Source organism: Cryptomeria japonica, chromosome 9, assembly GCF_030272615.1.
Source record: "Cryptomeria japonica chromosome 9, Sugi_1.0, whole genome shotgun sequence".
NCBI classification, from domain to species: domain Eukaryota; kingdom Viridiplantae; phylum Streptophyta; class Pinopsida; order Cupressales; family Cupressaceae; genus Cryptomeria; species Cryptomeria japonica.
Window position 1 is genome coordinate 171,705,421 of NC_081413.1, and position 15,277 is coordinate 171,720,697.

The window sequence follows — 15,277 nt, forward strand, 5'->3', positions numbered from 1 at the left end:
TCTACTGGCTTCTAGTTCTGTAACCATCTCAAAGTAGCTTCTGTCCCCCATGGAGGTTTCAAGATTCCCTTCTAAGTGGTTAGGCTTCAAAGAAGTTGGGCTTTGATACCAATTGATGGACTTGAAAAGAACTGAGAGGGGGGGGTGAATCGGTGACTCCAAAACACACACTACTTTGAATACTAATCTATAGATGTTCTTAACCAAGTAGTTAAACAAAATACATGCTATCCAAAATGAAATAACAACATCCACAAAAAGTAAAACATCCACCATAACACAAGTGTTTATACATGGAAAACCCAAATAGGTAAAAACCACGGTGAGAGGGAACTCACAAGTTTACTATCTGCAATAATAGAAAACTAATGGGTTTAGGCCTTACAAAGAGCTCTGCTAGGAGCGAATCTTGTTAGAGATTACAAGCTTGATTAGAAGCTTATACCCTGTTAAGAGTACCACCCTATTAGGAGTAACCTCATTGGAGGATTTGAGAATCCAAACTAATGGATCACCTTGTTAGAGAATTTGTACAATGAAGCTTGTTAGAGCTTACCCGGTTAGGGGATTTGATTTTGTTGTAATGATTAGAAAACAACAAGAATGGTTTGATCTGTTCTGAGTAGCACAAAACTTTCTTGATCAGATCCTTCTAAGTACAAATAATACTAATTTGCATCTTAACACTTATCATTTCTCAACAAAAGCTTTTTCATTCTTTTAACATAAAAACTCTCTATCTATTATCATATCCCCCTTTAAATGACTCTCTACGATTTCTTTAAATAGACATACGATCCTTATGTCGGCCATAGGAACACAATTTCCTAGGTGCAGTGAATATAGAAATATAATCATAACTCATCACAAAAATGACCGCCAAACAAACGGTGCTAGTAACTCATCAAAAAAATAGATACCGGTTAGAACAGTTTAATACCGATTGAAAATTAACCATTGTTATAGAATCTTCACTAGATCTTCTTCTACATCTTCATTCTGATTCTGATGCTGATCTGGTGGTATTTCAAGTTATCTCATAGGTACATACCAGTTGACACAAAGTACTGGTTTAGAGATAAACCTTAAACATGTCGGTTAGCAGTGTAAACCAATTGAAATTACACCGGTAGTCAATGTAATCATATATGTGTTTGAGAGTGTTACATCAATGACAACAAGTGATGAATACATTACAATCATCATCAAGCCAACATGCTCAACTGGATCCTTGCTTTGCCTAGTTTGGATCTTTCTCATAGGCTATATGTCACTGAATCTGCTTGAAAACATGAAAAATGAGTCACCAAGTATGAAATTGGTTGCCTCTAAAGGATGGAATTACTACTATTCACACCAAAACAAGAACAAGAATGGGTATTTGTTGACCTAAGATAGATCAAATAGGTCCCACCGGATGTGCCAAAAACTGTTGTCACCAAGATTGCACACGTGTGCCCAGCTGAAAAATCAGCAATCTGGTGAAACATTGGAAGATTTTCAAGCCCGTGGGTTGCCTATGGTGGAAATCGACCTCCAGAGTGAGCTGGTTCTCTTGGCGAAACCTCCTAGAAAAATAACTCTGACTGAGAAAAAGAATAGAGACGTTTGCTGGAAATGAAATTCTACTGCTAAAGGGAGGTGATACACCAAATTTTTTGGATACTACTTGTTGTCCTAAACTTTTATCAGTTTCAAAATAGTTGATATCTCATTCACAACCCAACTAAGATCATAAAATTCATAAATTCTTTGTGTAAAGGTTTGAGGTTTTCAATATTTTGTTTGAAGGAAGAAAGTTTTCACAACATTCAATTTATTGAAAACTAACAACATAAGACACAACCTGAATTTAAAAATAAAATTTTCTTACTTAATCAAAGCATTCATGAGACAAAGAATAAAGGGTTTTTGGAATAAAATCACAATACTTTCATCAAATCATTTAATGACAATGAACAAAACAAGAATATGTTGTAAGGCGTCACTGGTTTTTATTGATAATCTGATAAAAAATTGCTGCTACAATGCTTTTTGTTTGAAAATACATGAGCTACAATGATCTTCTTGTTGTGTGTCTACAAGGAAGAAAAAGAACTAACTCTAAAAGAAAAGAAGAGATAAAGCCTTATAGAGAGGAAGACTAGAAGAAGTTGAAAAAGAACTGATGTTGAACTGCTATCTTCATCTTGGATTCATCTTCATTTGCTTGAAAATATCTTCTTTTGGTCAAAATTGATCCAAATTCATGCATAAAGGTGCTCATAATAGGTGGTAACTAACTGTTGACTGCTCCAAAATTTGTCTTGATAGATGTGGAACCCATGAGGGGGTATAAACTATGGTGGAACTATTGTAAACTCCCTCAAATCTCCTTATTTTTAGGGTTAAATTGAAAGATGCACCTAGAACTCCACCATTTGTTCCTTTAAGTTGATTGTTAAACTTAGGTGCAAGATGATTTAGCTATTTATGAGTTCTTAAAAAAAGAAGGGGTGAATTTGAACCTTATTATGCAAATAAAAAGTCAACAACTTTGTCAAGTTGGCATCTTTCAGTCCCAAATTGAAGGTTATTAGTATATATATGTAATAGGCTTCTAATATCATCTTTAGGTTGTCCTAAAAACCTCAAAATTACCCTTTCCCTTGTGTAAACTTGCTTACTTTCCTTTTGAAATTTTTCCTTACTATGGCTCAAATATCATCATCCATGCCTTTAAATGGATAGCCTCAGGTTTACTATCTTTTTGTGATAACAACAAGCTACTAATGCTACGATTAGGACTGTTTCCTTGACCTTGAGAGGCTCTTTCTTGTATGACTACCATTATGGTTTGTGAATGCATTTTTTCATTGTGCTTTGATAAGGCCTCAGAGAGTTTTTTCTACTTTGGACTATCTTTTGTAGGCTCTTATCATAGTAGTGACAGTCCTTTTGAAAAGTAAAAAAAAAGTTATGATCTTTTCTTTGCATACTTCATAAGCATTGCTAGACCATAGTTGCTCAAGCTTTTAAACTATTCTCTATAGTATCACATAGATGACTATGATGACTTTTCTAGATGCAGTGTCTTGGGCCTTGTATCTATAGATCTATCCATCTCATGGATTGCTTTTATTGCTACTCATGATTATTTGATATGTACTCATGACTGCATATTCTCATAGGTTCCTCATTATTACTATCCTGACCATGCTTTGAACAGTCAAAATGACTATAGTGTAAGGCCTACCCCAAACCAAGCTTTGATTAACTTAGTTGACCATGTTTGACCCTATTAATAAATGCTATATAATACAATAGAATGGACTGTGTTAGACCAATAGATTTGTGAGAAAAGAAATTGAAACAAGTTATAGAGTTATTTCACCTTGTGGTGTACATTGTTATGTGTTATGAATGTGAAATCCTAAAAGATCCATTGATTGGATAATCTTGATCTAACGTATGTCAGCTATGTCTGGATTTAGAACTTATATGATTTCCATGAATTGGATAACATTGATGAATGTTGATGCTTCATTTATATGCCTTATGATATAGTACTCAATATGACTCTAGAATAGGATAAATTTGAGATGATAAATGCCACTATTGGAATTACAGGATTTTACTATGATAATAGAAATAGGATGTATGTGTATGTATGAATCAAAATTATGAGATTATGATAATTGCTTGTGTGGATTTATTTGGATGTAAGATATATTGATTTGTTCAAATGTAAAGTGTATGCAGAGTGTTTGATGTGTATTCTAATTCATGTGTTTTAATATTATATGGGGTTATTTGAAATTACTAATGTGTAATTGAGTTGTGCAGGAAAAGATATCCATGTGACCATGGAAATATTACGGAGAACCAAACCTAGACCTATGTATGTTCGTAAAACCAGGGTTTGTCTATTTGGAGAGACAACACCCCGTTGTGTCATGTTTTATTCGTAATAGTAAATGATGCATGTGTGTTAAATGTTATTTGATTGATTTATGTAAATCCCACAAGAGACACGAGTTCATGTATAATTTTGTAAAAGTATTTTATTTGTGTCACTTGACACTTGTGGATTTATGTTTGAATTTTAAAATTTGTCTCTTGGTGGGAATTGTTTAACTATAGTTTTTTCAGTTAATGTAATGTGATGCAATAAATGCCTTGGGTAAAGAATCTTTGGGATGGTCAACATAGGTTTGACCCGAAAATAAACTTCAGAGGGGTTAAAAAAAAGGTTAAATGGACACCTAGGGGTAGTTTAATAGGGTTTCCTAAAGCCCATAAGGTATGCCTAAGGGTTAGGGGTAATTTTAGGCAAGTTTCTACTCCCATGTGATCTTTTAGACACCCTAAAAAGTGACTTTTCTAAGTTGTGCGAAAATTGAAATTAGAAGACTTGAACTAAGTTGAAAACCTTCCTTTTCGAATGAGAGTTCCCTTTCCCATTTTACCTTACCTTCCTTTTTAGTTTTTAAAAACTTGTGAGAACTCTCACAATGGGCTTCTTAAGTAAGAATTAGAAAATTAGTGGGTAATCACCCACTCTCCATTTTTGGAGACAAAAGAATTTTGAGAAAAAAAAAAAAAGATAGATTTGGAATTGGAGAATTTGGTTGGGGGTAGAAAGAAAAGGCTTGTGGAATTGGGCTGCTCATCCTCAACAAAACTAGCATACCCTTGGGTAGATAAAGGTTGGTTTTACTTTCTTGAAATGCTATCTTATTGCATGTTGTATTAAAAGAATTGCTTGTTAAAGGCTAGTTGTCCTTGCATGTATTCCTTGGAAATTTATTTGGTGTTTTGTGCTTATGCAATTTATGTGTTTTGGGAGTAATCAAGACCTCCTACTCTTGGGAGAGAGGATGGTCTTGTGGGTGGTAGAAGTGACAGCCCTCAAGTGAGAGGCTCTCATTATGAGAGTGATCACAAGGGATTTTATGTGACCCTTGCTGCATGGCTTGTTTATGCATTGGGGGTCATAAGGAGGGAAATAAGGCATGAATGCCTTGGGGGGCATAAGGAATGTGGGGTTGTTATACTTGATGTATTTGGTTTGTCATGAGGTGGCTATATGTTTTACCATACTTGCAGTCTCCTCAGGGTACTTGGTCCACTACCACCCTTGAAAAAGACATCACAAATGTGTGGTGTATAGTGTAGCCTAGGTTGGGATTGTGTTTGAGCTTGTGTTTTCCCTTGTCTTTTGTGTTTGCATGTGTGTTACCGGTCTAGGGCTTGGTTCTCTGAGCTCGGGGGTGGCTACTAGTTAGCCTAGGCTGGGAGGTGAGCATTCCATGGTCATAGCCTATGATATTACTTGCAGGTTGTTGAAAGGATTGAAAAAGGGCAAGTAGAAGTGGTTGGTTACAATCAGTTGCAGAAAAAGATTGAGAAATAGAGTATTGATATTCTAAGTTGCAAAGTTGTAAAGGAAAACTATATGTTGTATTATATGGAAAAGCATGTATTTATTTTGGTTTAAAGTTCCCATATAATAGAAATGAGGGACTAGTTTGGGTATTTCACCCATTTTGTAATACTAGCTATATTGTATGCCAAATTTGTTTAAATAAAAGCATTATCTCAGTGAATTTGATTATTGCATAAATGAAAAGATTTTGTTGGATATCTGTTGCATTGCTCTTATAATTTTAATGCTTGCATGCAAGTTTATTTTGGAAATAAAAGCTCTTCTTATATCCTCATGCATATCACCAAGTTTTAAATCAATTGAATCTAGAATAATATTGCTGCTGGTTGTAATTATTTAATTCTGTCATTTTCTTATTGCAGAAAATATAAATCAGAACTTATTATAGTCTTTTCTAAAGTTTGATTTTAATAGAATCTAGCTTCATCTAGTTATTGTTAAATTTGTTTAAAATTTTGTCTTTTCTATAGTTGTTGTTAGCATTAATAAATACTACCATTTGCTATGTAGATAAAATAAAATCTATAGTAAACAGATTAAATGAAACAAATAAAATCCTTGAGTTGTTGTTTTAAGTGAGTTAATTCTGTTTTTTTTTTTACATTATTTTCTTTGCTGAAAGAAAATCAATATCTAAATAACCTATCTATTTCTTTTTAGGAACTAAGATTTTGATAAAGGGAAATAAATACAATGATTTAAATCTCAATAAAGCATCAAATCTGTTAAATAAGTTGCAGGATAAAAGCACCTGTATATTTATGGTATAGAAAATTATGCCCTAGTTACGACATATATTCTTTTTTGAATATATATATATATAACAAATTTGCATGCCTATATCTATGAGTAAAGGAAATCATTCTTAGAAATAAATGAAATAAACTTATTGGTATATATATGAATATAAATACATTTATACACATATATATAAATCTGAACCTAAGTATATATATATATATATATATATATATATATACATTATAAAAAATATATATGTATTTATATACACAAATACGTATATATTAATACATACATATATATATATATATAATTGTTTTATTTTTTTAAATTTTTAATAAATATTTTTTTTTAAGCAAAAAAAGAGGGGACCGTAATGTTTTCGGGGTAATGGCAGCCTGCGGCCCCGGCCACTGGGTGGTCTGCGACCCCCACAGTGGGCGGCAACACCCAATGGACCGCGACCCCCACAGTAGGCCGCGCCACTGTGTGGGCCGCGACCCACCAGTGGCCAAGGCCATTGCGTGGGCCGCAACCCATATAGTGGGCGACCCACCAATGGGTGCCGCGGCCGCCCAAACCCCCACCCCTATGCAAAATATTGCCTCTGCCATTAATGTCCATTCGGCCCTGCAAAAAAAAAATGCTTGAATCAAATCAAAATAAAAATATAAAACCCTAGCCCGGGTAGGGCTAGGGTAAAATCAATTTACAATGGAATTTTAAGGATTGTAGGTTATTATATATAAAAAAAAAAACCTTGGTTAGGGTTGCTCGAGTTGTTTTATAAGGATGGGTGGATTATTATATTAGTTAAATATATAATTATATATATATATATATATATATATATATATATAACATGGGTAAAACCTTTTTGTTTAATATTTTATCTTGAGTTATAATTTATATATGTTTTTAATAAACATATATATCAATAAAGGTAGAGATGATTCAAATTAAATATTAATGAAGTTAATATTTAATTTTAAATTTAAATAGATTGAGATGTTTATGAATTATATGTTAATGAGTTAATATTTAATTTTACATTTAATCAGATTGAGATATTTTTAAATTAAATATTTGATGTTTATGAATTAAATAATAAGTAAGTTAAAGACACTTATAAAACATAGTTAAGACCAAATATGTTGTAGCGTTTTTTTTTATTTGCCAAACTTTAATGTCTTAAGTGCGATTTAAAAAAATAATTTATTCCGTTCTTGCCCTAAATTTTGGGCATGACATGTAGTATAATCATTTGCTGCTCTTTTTATCATATTCATGCCTAGTTTCTATTGTCTCTGTCATGAACTATAGATGCTCTTTAACCTTATTATGATAGTCTATTAGGCTTTGATATTCTAACATACCCTACTCATTGATCTATTATACCTTCTTTGACTAGTCATAAGGCCCTATGACTATATTTGTTGTCCTCAACTTCTTTAACTGTGATAGAGGACTGTGACCATATTCTGCTCTTTGATTTAACCATGATTTGGGACCACAAAAACTCTTTTGTGGTTTGTGATTGTTGGTGCCTTTGAAAACTTCCATTCCCTTGGTCTTGATCATGATGTTGAGAACTATTTATATATTGTGACATATTGATGTTGAAAACAAAACCTGGTGTGGTTATGGTAAGGATGATTCCCTGGTCAATGATCAACCTTGTTCACTAAATGGCTTTGAATGGTAGCCATAATTAAGCAATGAGTAGCTAATTTAAACTTAGGATAGTACAATAATCAAGCCGTGTCTTACTGTATGGTGCTTATGATGGGTGTTGACTATGCACTTTGGTCTGAGATCATGTCACTGTGATTTTGATTGTATCAATGGTCTTTGATTGTTGTAAGATGTCGCTTTTTGACAATCCCCTTCATAGTCCCCTCATTGTTATCAATGGCTGAAAACATTCCTTGTGGATGCATCCTCTCATAATGCATATGAAGTTCTATTTCATGCTTATTGACTAAGGTTCTTGTTCATTATCTAGAGCATAACACTCTCTTCTATTAATAAGGCTCCATCACACTTTGGCTGGGCTGATAATTCTGTTGGCATTGCACACTCTAATGGTAGTCAAAGGTGATTGAAGGTGTTGTCATTGATGGCAACCTTGCAATTTTATGGCATCGGTAGGCACCAACACCGTCAGATTCTACATCGGCAGATAGTTCACTGGCAGCGACAATAATGTTTACCGGCACTCTAGCCGACAGGATTTTGATTATTGTAGTTTGTATTTAATTGTAATATCTTTTTGTAAGCCGACATGACATGTTGTAATAAGACTCATATATAAGTATGAGATCTTGTAGATCATTTGAGAGACATACTTGATAGAGGATAGATATGATGGATATGTAGAGCGAATATTAAGGCATATTTTGTAGAAGGGTTTATGGTTATTGTATGAGCTTAAACCGGTACTGAACCTGGTACAGCAGATGCTATTTTGTAGAAGTACATTACATTGGATTCTCATAATCCATTTTGTAAGTCAGTGAGACTTCCTTTTGTAATTGAGCAGTGAGCTCTAGGCAATTGGCCTTCCTGCATGTGCAAGCCCCTCTTGTAAGTAATATCCATTCATTGGCCAGTGAGTGAATATTGTGGGTCACAAATCCCACCAAGGTTTTTCCAAAACCGGGTTTCCTCATTAAACATCTTGTGTTATGGTGTGCTTTCTATGTTGTCTTTACTGTTCTTATTTACTGCATTAATTCTTGTTTATCGGTTACAAGGTTCTAGCTAAAAACTGCACTCATTTGACAGATTTTTGACAACCTTTGTCATTGATGTCAAAGGGGGAGTAGTAGAACTGAGAAAAATGACTTGCAGAAGAGATCATCTGCTCAGGGGGAGCACACAGTTTTGGTAAGATTTTTAGACTTCAATTTTGGGGATACTTTTTGGATTTTTCTCATGAGTGTTGCCATCAATGCCAAAGGGGGAGATTGTTGGCATTGCACACTCTAATGGTAGTCAAAGGTGATTGAAGGTGTTGTCATTGATGGCAGCCTTGCAATCTTATGGCACTGACAGGCACCAGCACCGTCAGATTCTACACTGGCAGATAGTTCACTGGCAGTGACAATAATGTTTACCGACACCCTAGCTGATAGGATTTTGATTATTGTAGTTTGTATTTGATTGTAATATCTTTTTGTAAGCCGACATGGCATGTTGTAATAAGACTCATATATAAGTATGAGATCTTGTAGATCATTTGAGAGACATACTTGATAGAGGATAGATATGATGGATATGTAGAGTGAATATTAAGGCAGATTTTGTAGAAGGGTTTATGGTTATTGTATGAGCTTAAACCGGTACTGAACCTAGCATAGAAGATGCTATTTTGTAGCAATACATTATATTGGATTCTCATAATCCATTTTGTAACTCAGTGAGACTTCCTTTTGTAATTGAGCAGTGAGCTTTAGGTAGATGGCCTTACTGTATGTGCAAGCCCCTCTTGTAAGTAATATCCATTCATTGGCCAGTGAGTGAATATTGTGGGTCACAAATCCCACCGAGGTTTTTCCCACATCGGGTTTCCTCATTAAACATCTTGTGTTATGGTGTTCTTTCTATGTTGTCTTTACTATTCTTATTTACTGCATTAATTCTTGTTTATCGGTACATTGTTTTGGAATGCAAAATACTTAATAAGGTCAGAAATTCTTTAAACCAGTTAGATACTGATTCACCCCCCCCCCCCCCTCTCAGTATCTTTGGGACTATCATCAATCCTAACAAATTCACTATTTTGTCACTATTTTTTACCTTTCTTGACTGCTCCAAATCCTTCTATTTTATTTCTAACTCATTGTCTTGCTTTGTCATTGCCCTAATGACTTGTTGCCACTATCCTTTTAGGGCTTTATGCTGCTATTAGGAATGTTACTACCACAACCCCCTTGTGTGGACTATAATGTGACCTTGGGCTGTCTTTGCTACTACCACAACCTTTGTCTAGTATGCATTAATGGTTGTGCATTAGCCTTATTTACTGCAACATGAGTATCCTTGTCATGTTTGTGTTATCAACATTGGCAGTTATCCTCCTCACTGATCCTTACTATCTTTTGGACTATAAGATATTCAGGAACTATTTCATTTACTACGAAGCCTTTTTAACCGTCAAAAAAACCCTTAAGCACTGTATTTTGCTATTGTGATTTAAAGCTATCATTGATGGGCAACTCCCTTTATGGCATCTCTTGGCTGCAATACGGCTTTGATCTTACCATATTGGTCCTTTTCTCTACTATCTTTTGACTACTATAGTGGTTGTATAATCTTGCATTCCTCTTGTTAGCAAAGAGTTGCTCATATTGTTTGTCACAATGGCTGCACTATTCTTGTTCAGTGCTTTCCATGACTGTATAAGGCATTCTTTCTGGTATTTGGTTTTGGTATGCCCTTTGACTGCCTTCTAACCTTGCAAACTTGTCTTTGGTGAAGGCCAATGCTATCCTCTGACTGTTTTAAGATATCAGTGTTCTTTTCACTGCTTTCTCAAAGCTGCAAACCCTTTGTGTTTTTTTTCTTCTGATTTTGTATCTTCCTTGAATGGAAAAATTTCCCTTAAAGTTCTTACACTGTAATAGTACTGCAACTATGATGGCATCTTGATCTCTGTGATGAGGACTACTTCTTTGGGTTTGGTAGTTCTTTGATGGCTGTGAGTATCTATTCATCATTCACTAAGCTTTAAGGACCTTTATGTCTCTACTCTTACCCATCATACAAGAATATTAAGTATTGTTTTAATCATAATATAGATAGGTAGAGACAAGGATTAAGGGAATAAATCCCTTTCTTACATTATTAACAAACCCTACCAGCTAAGAGACTCAATATTTATCTCCAGAAATCAGAAAACTCAACAAGTCCCTAATAATACATTTCTTCCCTAAATGGTTAAGAATAAATCTTTGTAATAACAAGGGATTATTGAGTGAAAAAGTTTTTAGGGTTTCAAGTAGATCCGAAGAAAATATGAACTAACAATTATATGTAGATCTAAATACAAAAGATAAAGGAATAAAACTGGACATAGATAACACAGAGATTTAATGTGGTTCACCCAGAATGGGTTACGTCCACCATACATAGTCGTCCAATCTTTCTTATTATCCAGCAAAAATAGTACATAAACCTCTATGCCTTAAGCATCCCAGCCGCTTATAACATGCGTTTTTAGGGCAATAGACAAAGTCAGCCTTTTTAGGGTTTTATTATAATATTGATTTTCATCAACAAAAAGCTGAGTGTACAGTATGTGATAAGTGTACAGTACTTTGTTGATCAATCGCCACATATCAACAATCTCCCACTTGGAGACTGATCAGGCTCCACATCAAACAATCTCCCACTTGGAGACTGATACTAGATGACACCACTGTACTTGTAGCATCTGCTGGATAAAACACTGGGACTCGACTGGTATAAATTCCACAATTATCAATCAAGAAGACCAACAGAAACTGATGAAGAAATCAACTTCTCCTGTGGAACTTCCTTCATGAACATATCGACAAGATTCTCTCTTGTGTGAATCTTCTCAAGCCGTAACTGACCCTCCTCCAAAATAGTCTGAATGAAGTGGTACCTGAGCTGAATGTGCTTTGTCCTTGAATGAAAAGTAGAGTTCTTTGCAAGATGAATGGCACTCTGGCTATCAGTATACAATGGGAGATCCTCCTGTGTCCGACCCAATTCCTCCAGAAAATATTGTAACCAAATCATCTCCTTGCTGGCTTCTGTAGCAGCAACATACTCAGCTTCAGTGGTTGAAAGTGCAACAAACTTTTGCAACCTAGAAATCCAATTGACTGCAGTTCCCCCTATAGTAAAAACATACCCTGTAGTACTCCTCCATGAATCAATATCACCTGCCAGATCAGAGTCAAGAAATCCACTCAGAACAACATTAGATCCTTTGAAACATAATGCCTTCTTAGTAGTTCCTTTCAAATACCAAAGAATCCATTTCACAGCATTCCAATGTTCCATACCCGGATTACTCATAAACCTGCTCACAACTCCCATTGCATGTGCAATATCTAGCCTTGTGCATACCATTGCATACATCAGACTGCCAACAACTGATGAATACAAGATGTTAGACATTTTATTTACCTCTTCCTATGCCTTTGGGCACATCTCCTTAGTCAATTTGAAATGACTAGCCAAAGGTGTACTAACTGCTTTTGCATCCTGCATGTTAAATATTTTCAACACCTTCTTTATATACTCTCTTTTGGACAAATTCAAGGTTCTAGTTTTCCTGTCCAGTGTAATCCTCATACCGAGAATTTGCTTAGCTGCACCCAAATCCTTCATAGAAAATGACCTGGCTAATTTCTTTTTAAGATCATTTATATGTTGCATGTTAGACCCAGCAACAAGCATGTCATCAACAGAAAGCAACAGGATAATATAACTTCCATTATCCAATCTCTTAAAATATACACAATGATCAGAATGACATCTATGATAATCGTGTTCAACCATGAAACTATCAAATTTTAAATACCATTATTGAGGTGCTTGCTTTAGGCCATACAAACTTTTCTTCAACCTGCACACCAAGTTCTCCTTACCTTTGACCTCATATCCCTGTGGTTGCAACATGTAAATTTCTCCCTCCAAATCTCCATGGAGAAAAGCTATTTTGACATCTAATTGTTCAAGATGTAATTCATCTGCAGCCACAAGACTAAGTATAGTTCTAATTGAAGTCATTTTTACAACTGGAGAAAATATTTCATCATAATCTATACCCTTTTTTTGTGCAAAACCTTTTACCACAAGTCTGGCCTTATATCTTTTCTGACCTCCTTCCTCCTCCTTTAGCCGATAAACCCATTTGTTAGGCAAGGCTCTTTTTTTTGTAGGTAAAGGGACTAAGTCCCAAGTCTTATTTTTCATCAAGGAGTCCATCTCCTCTTTCATGCCTAGCTCCCACTGTTGTTTGGCATCCACCTGCATTGCTTCTTCATATTCTTCTGGTTCACAAGAATCAGTTAATAAAATAGAATACAAAGAAGGAGAAAATCTTTCATGGGGTCTACTTGACTCTGTAGAATTTCTAACACTTGTAGGATTTTGTGGGACAATCTGTTGTTGCTGAGCATCAGGTACCTGTGGCATTTCATTTTTAGGAATCTCATCCAACACCACATATTCTTGTTTGTCTTGTTCATGCTTCTTTTCCTACATCTGTTCTTTATACATAACCTTCTCATTGAATATAACATCTCTACTTCTAATTATTTTCTTATTTTCAAAATCCCATAACTAATAGCCATATTCATCTATCCCATATCCAATGAAGGTACATTTCTGAGATTTAGCATCAAGCTTGGTTTTGTTTTCCTTATCAACATGGACAAAAACTTCACAACCAAAGGTTTTTAGAAAAGAATAATTTACCTTTTTACCAGTCCATGCCTCCTCTGGAATACCACCATCCAAGGGGGTTGAAGGTCCTCTATTTATCAAATAGACAACAATATGCACAACATCTACCCAAAAATGTAAGGCAATCCAGCATGCAATCTCATGCTCCTCGTACATTCTATGATAGTCCTATTCATTCTCTTTGACACACCATTTTCCTGTGGAATTCCTGGAACTGTCTTCTGTTTTCAAATCCCATTTAATGAGCAATAATATTCAAATGCTTTGCTACAATACTTACCTCCATTATCCAATCTGAGACACTTCAACTTTTTTTTTGTCTCATTCTCAACCTAAGCTTTCCATTTCTTAAAAGTTTCAAAAACATCCGATTTTTGTTTTTACCCATGTTTTTCTGGTTGAGTCATCAATAAAAATAACATAATAACAAGAGACACCAAGAAATGATACTTGAGTCGGTTCCCATACATCTGAATGCACAAGCTCTAACTTCTCACTCTTCTTTTCTTTCCCAACCTTGAGAAACCTGACTCTTTTCTATTTACCATAAACACAGTTTTCATAGAACTCTAAATCAATCTTCTTTAGTCCTGGCAATAGATTTTTGGAGTGAAGGATTTTCATCCCTTTCTCACTCATGTTCCCAAGCCTATGGTGCCACATTATTGAATATGTTCTTGCAACATCTATTGTTGCTGTCCCTGCAACAACTTTATCTGTAGTAGCTAGGGTAGAGTAAGTGTTACCAGTACACATATATAATGTGCCTACCTTTGCACCTTTAGCTACTACTAATGATCCTTTAGTGACCTTCCACATACTGTCTGAGAAGGTAACTATGCAACCTTCACTACCTAGTTGTCCTGCAGAAATTAAACTTCTTCTTAAATTAGGAACATGTCTTACCTCCTACAGAAACCAGTCATTTCCATTCCACAACTTGATCTTTATCTTTCCTTTTCCAACAATTTGACAGGGCTCATCATCACCCAAATATACCTATCCAAAATCACCTTGAACATAATCTAGAAAATATTTTCTATGGGGTGTAGCATGAAATGAAGCCCCGGAATCTATTCCCCAGGAATCATTAACATTATCCAAACATAAGATTAAAGCATCTTGTAAATTATTACTTGCAATATTAGCTTTCTTACTGTCATTTTCATTTTTGTCTCCTTCTTTGTTTTTCTGAGACCAACAGTCTTTCTTTAGATGACTAGGCTTTCCGCAGTACCAACAATCTTTCTTTCCTCTAGATTGAGAGCGTCCTTTCTTTGACTTCCCTCGTGACTTCTCATTCCCAAGGCCTTTTCCTCTTTCCTTTGATCTTCCTCTATTCTCCACATTCAAAACACTACTTGATGATGTTGGAGTCTCACCTGTGCTTTTCCTTCACATTTCCTCGCTTAGGATAACACCAACAATATCATCAAATATCAAAGTATTTTTACCAGAGACAGAGTTACTTACAGCCATAACCAAGCTATTCCAGCTTTCTGGCAAAGAACATAAAATCAAGAGAGCCCTAACCTCTTTTGCAAAAGTAATTTTTACTGAAGATAATTGACTAGCAATTGTATTAAATTCATTCAAGTGCTCCGCTACAGATCCTCCCTCACTCATTTTCAAATTAAACAAACGCTTCATAAGAAATACCTT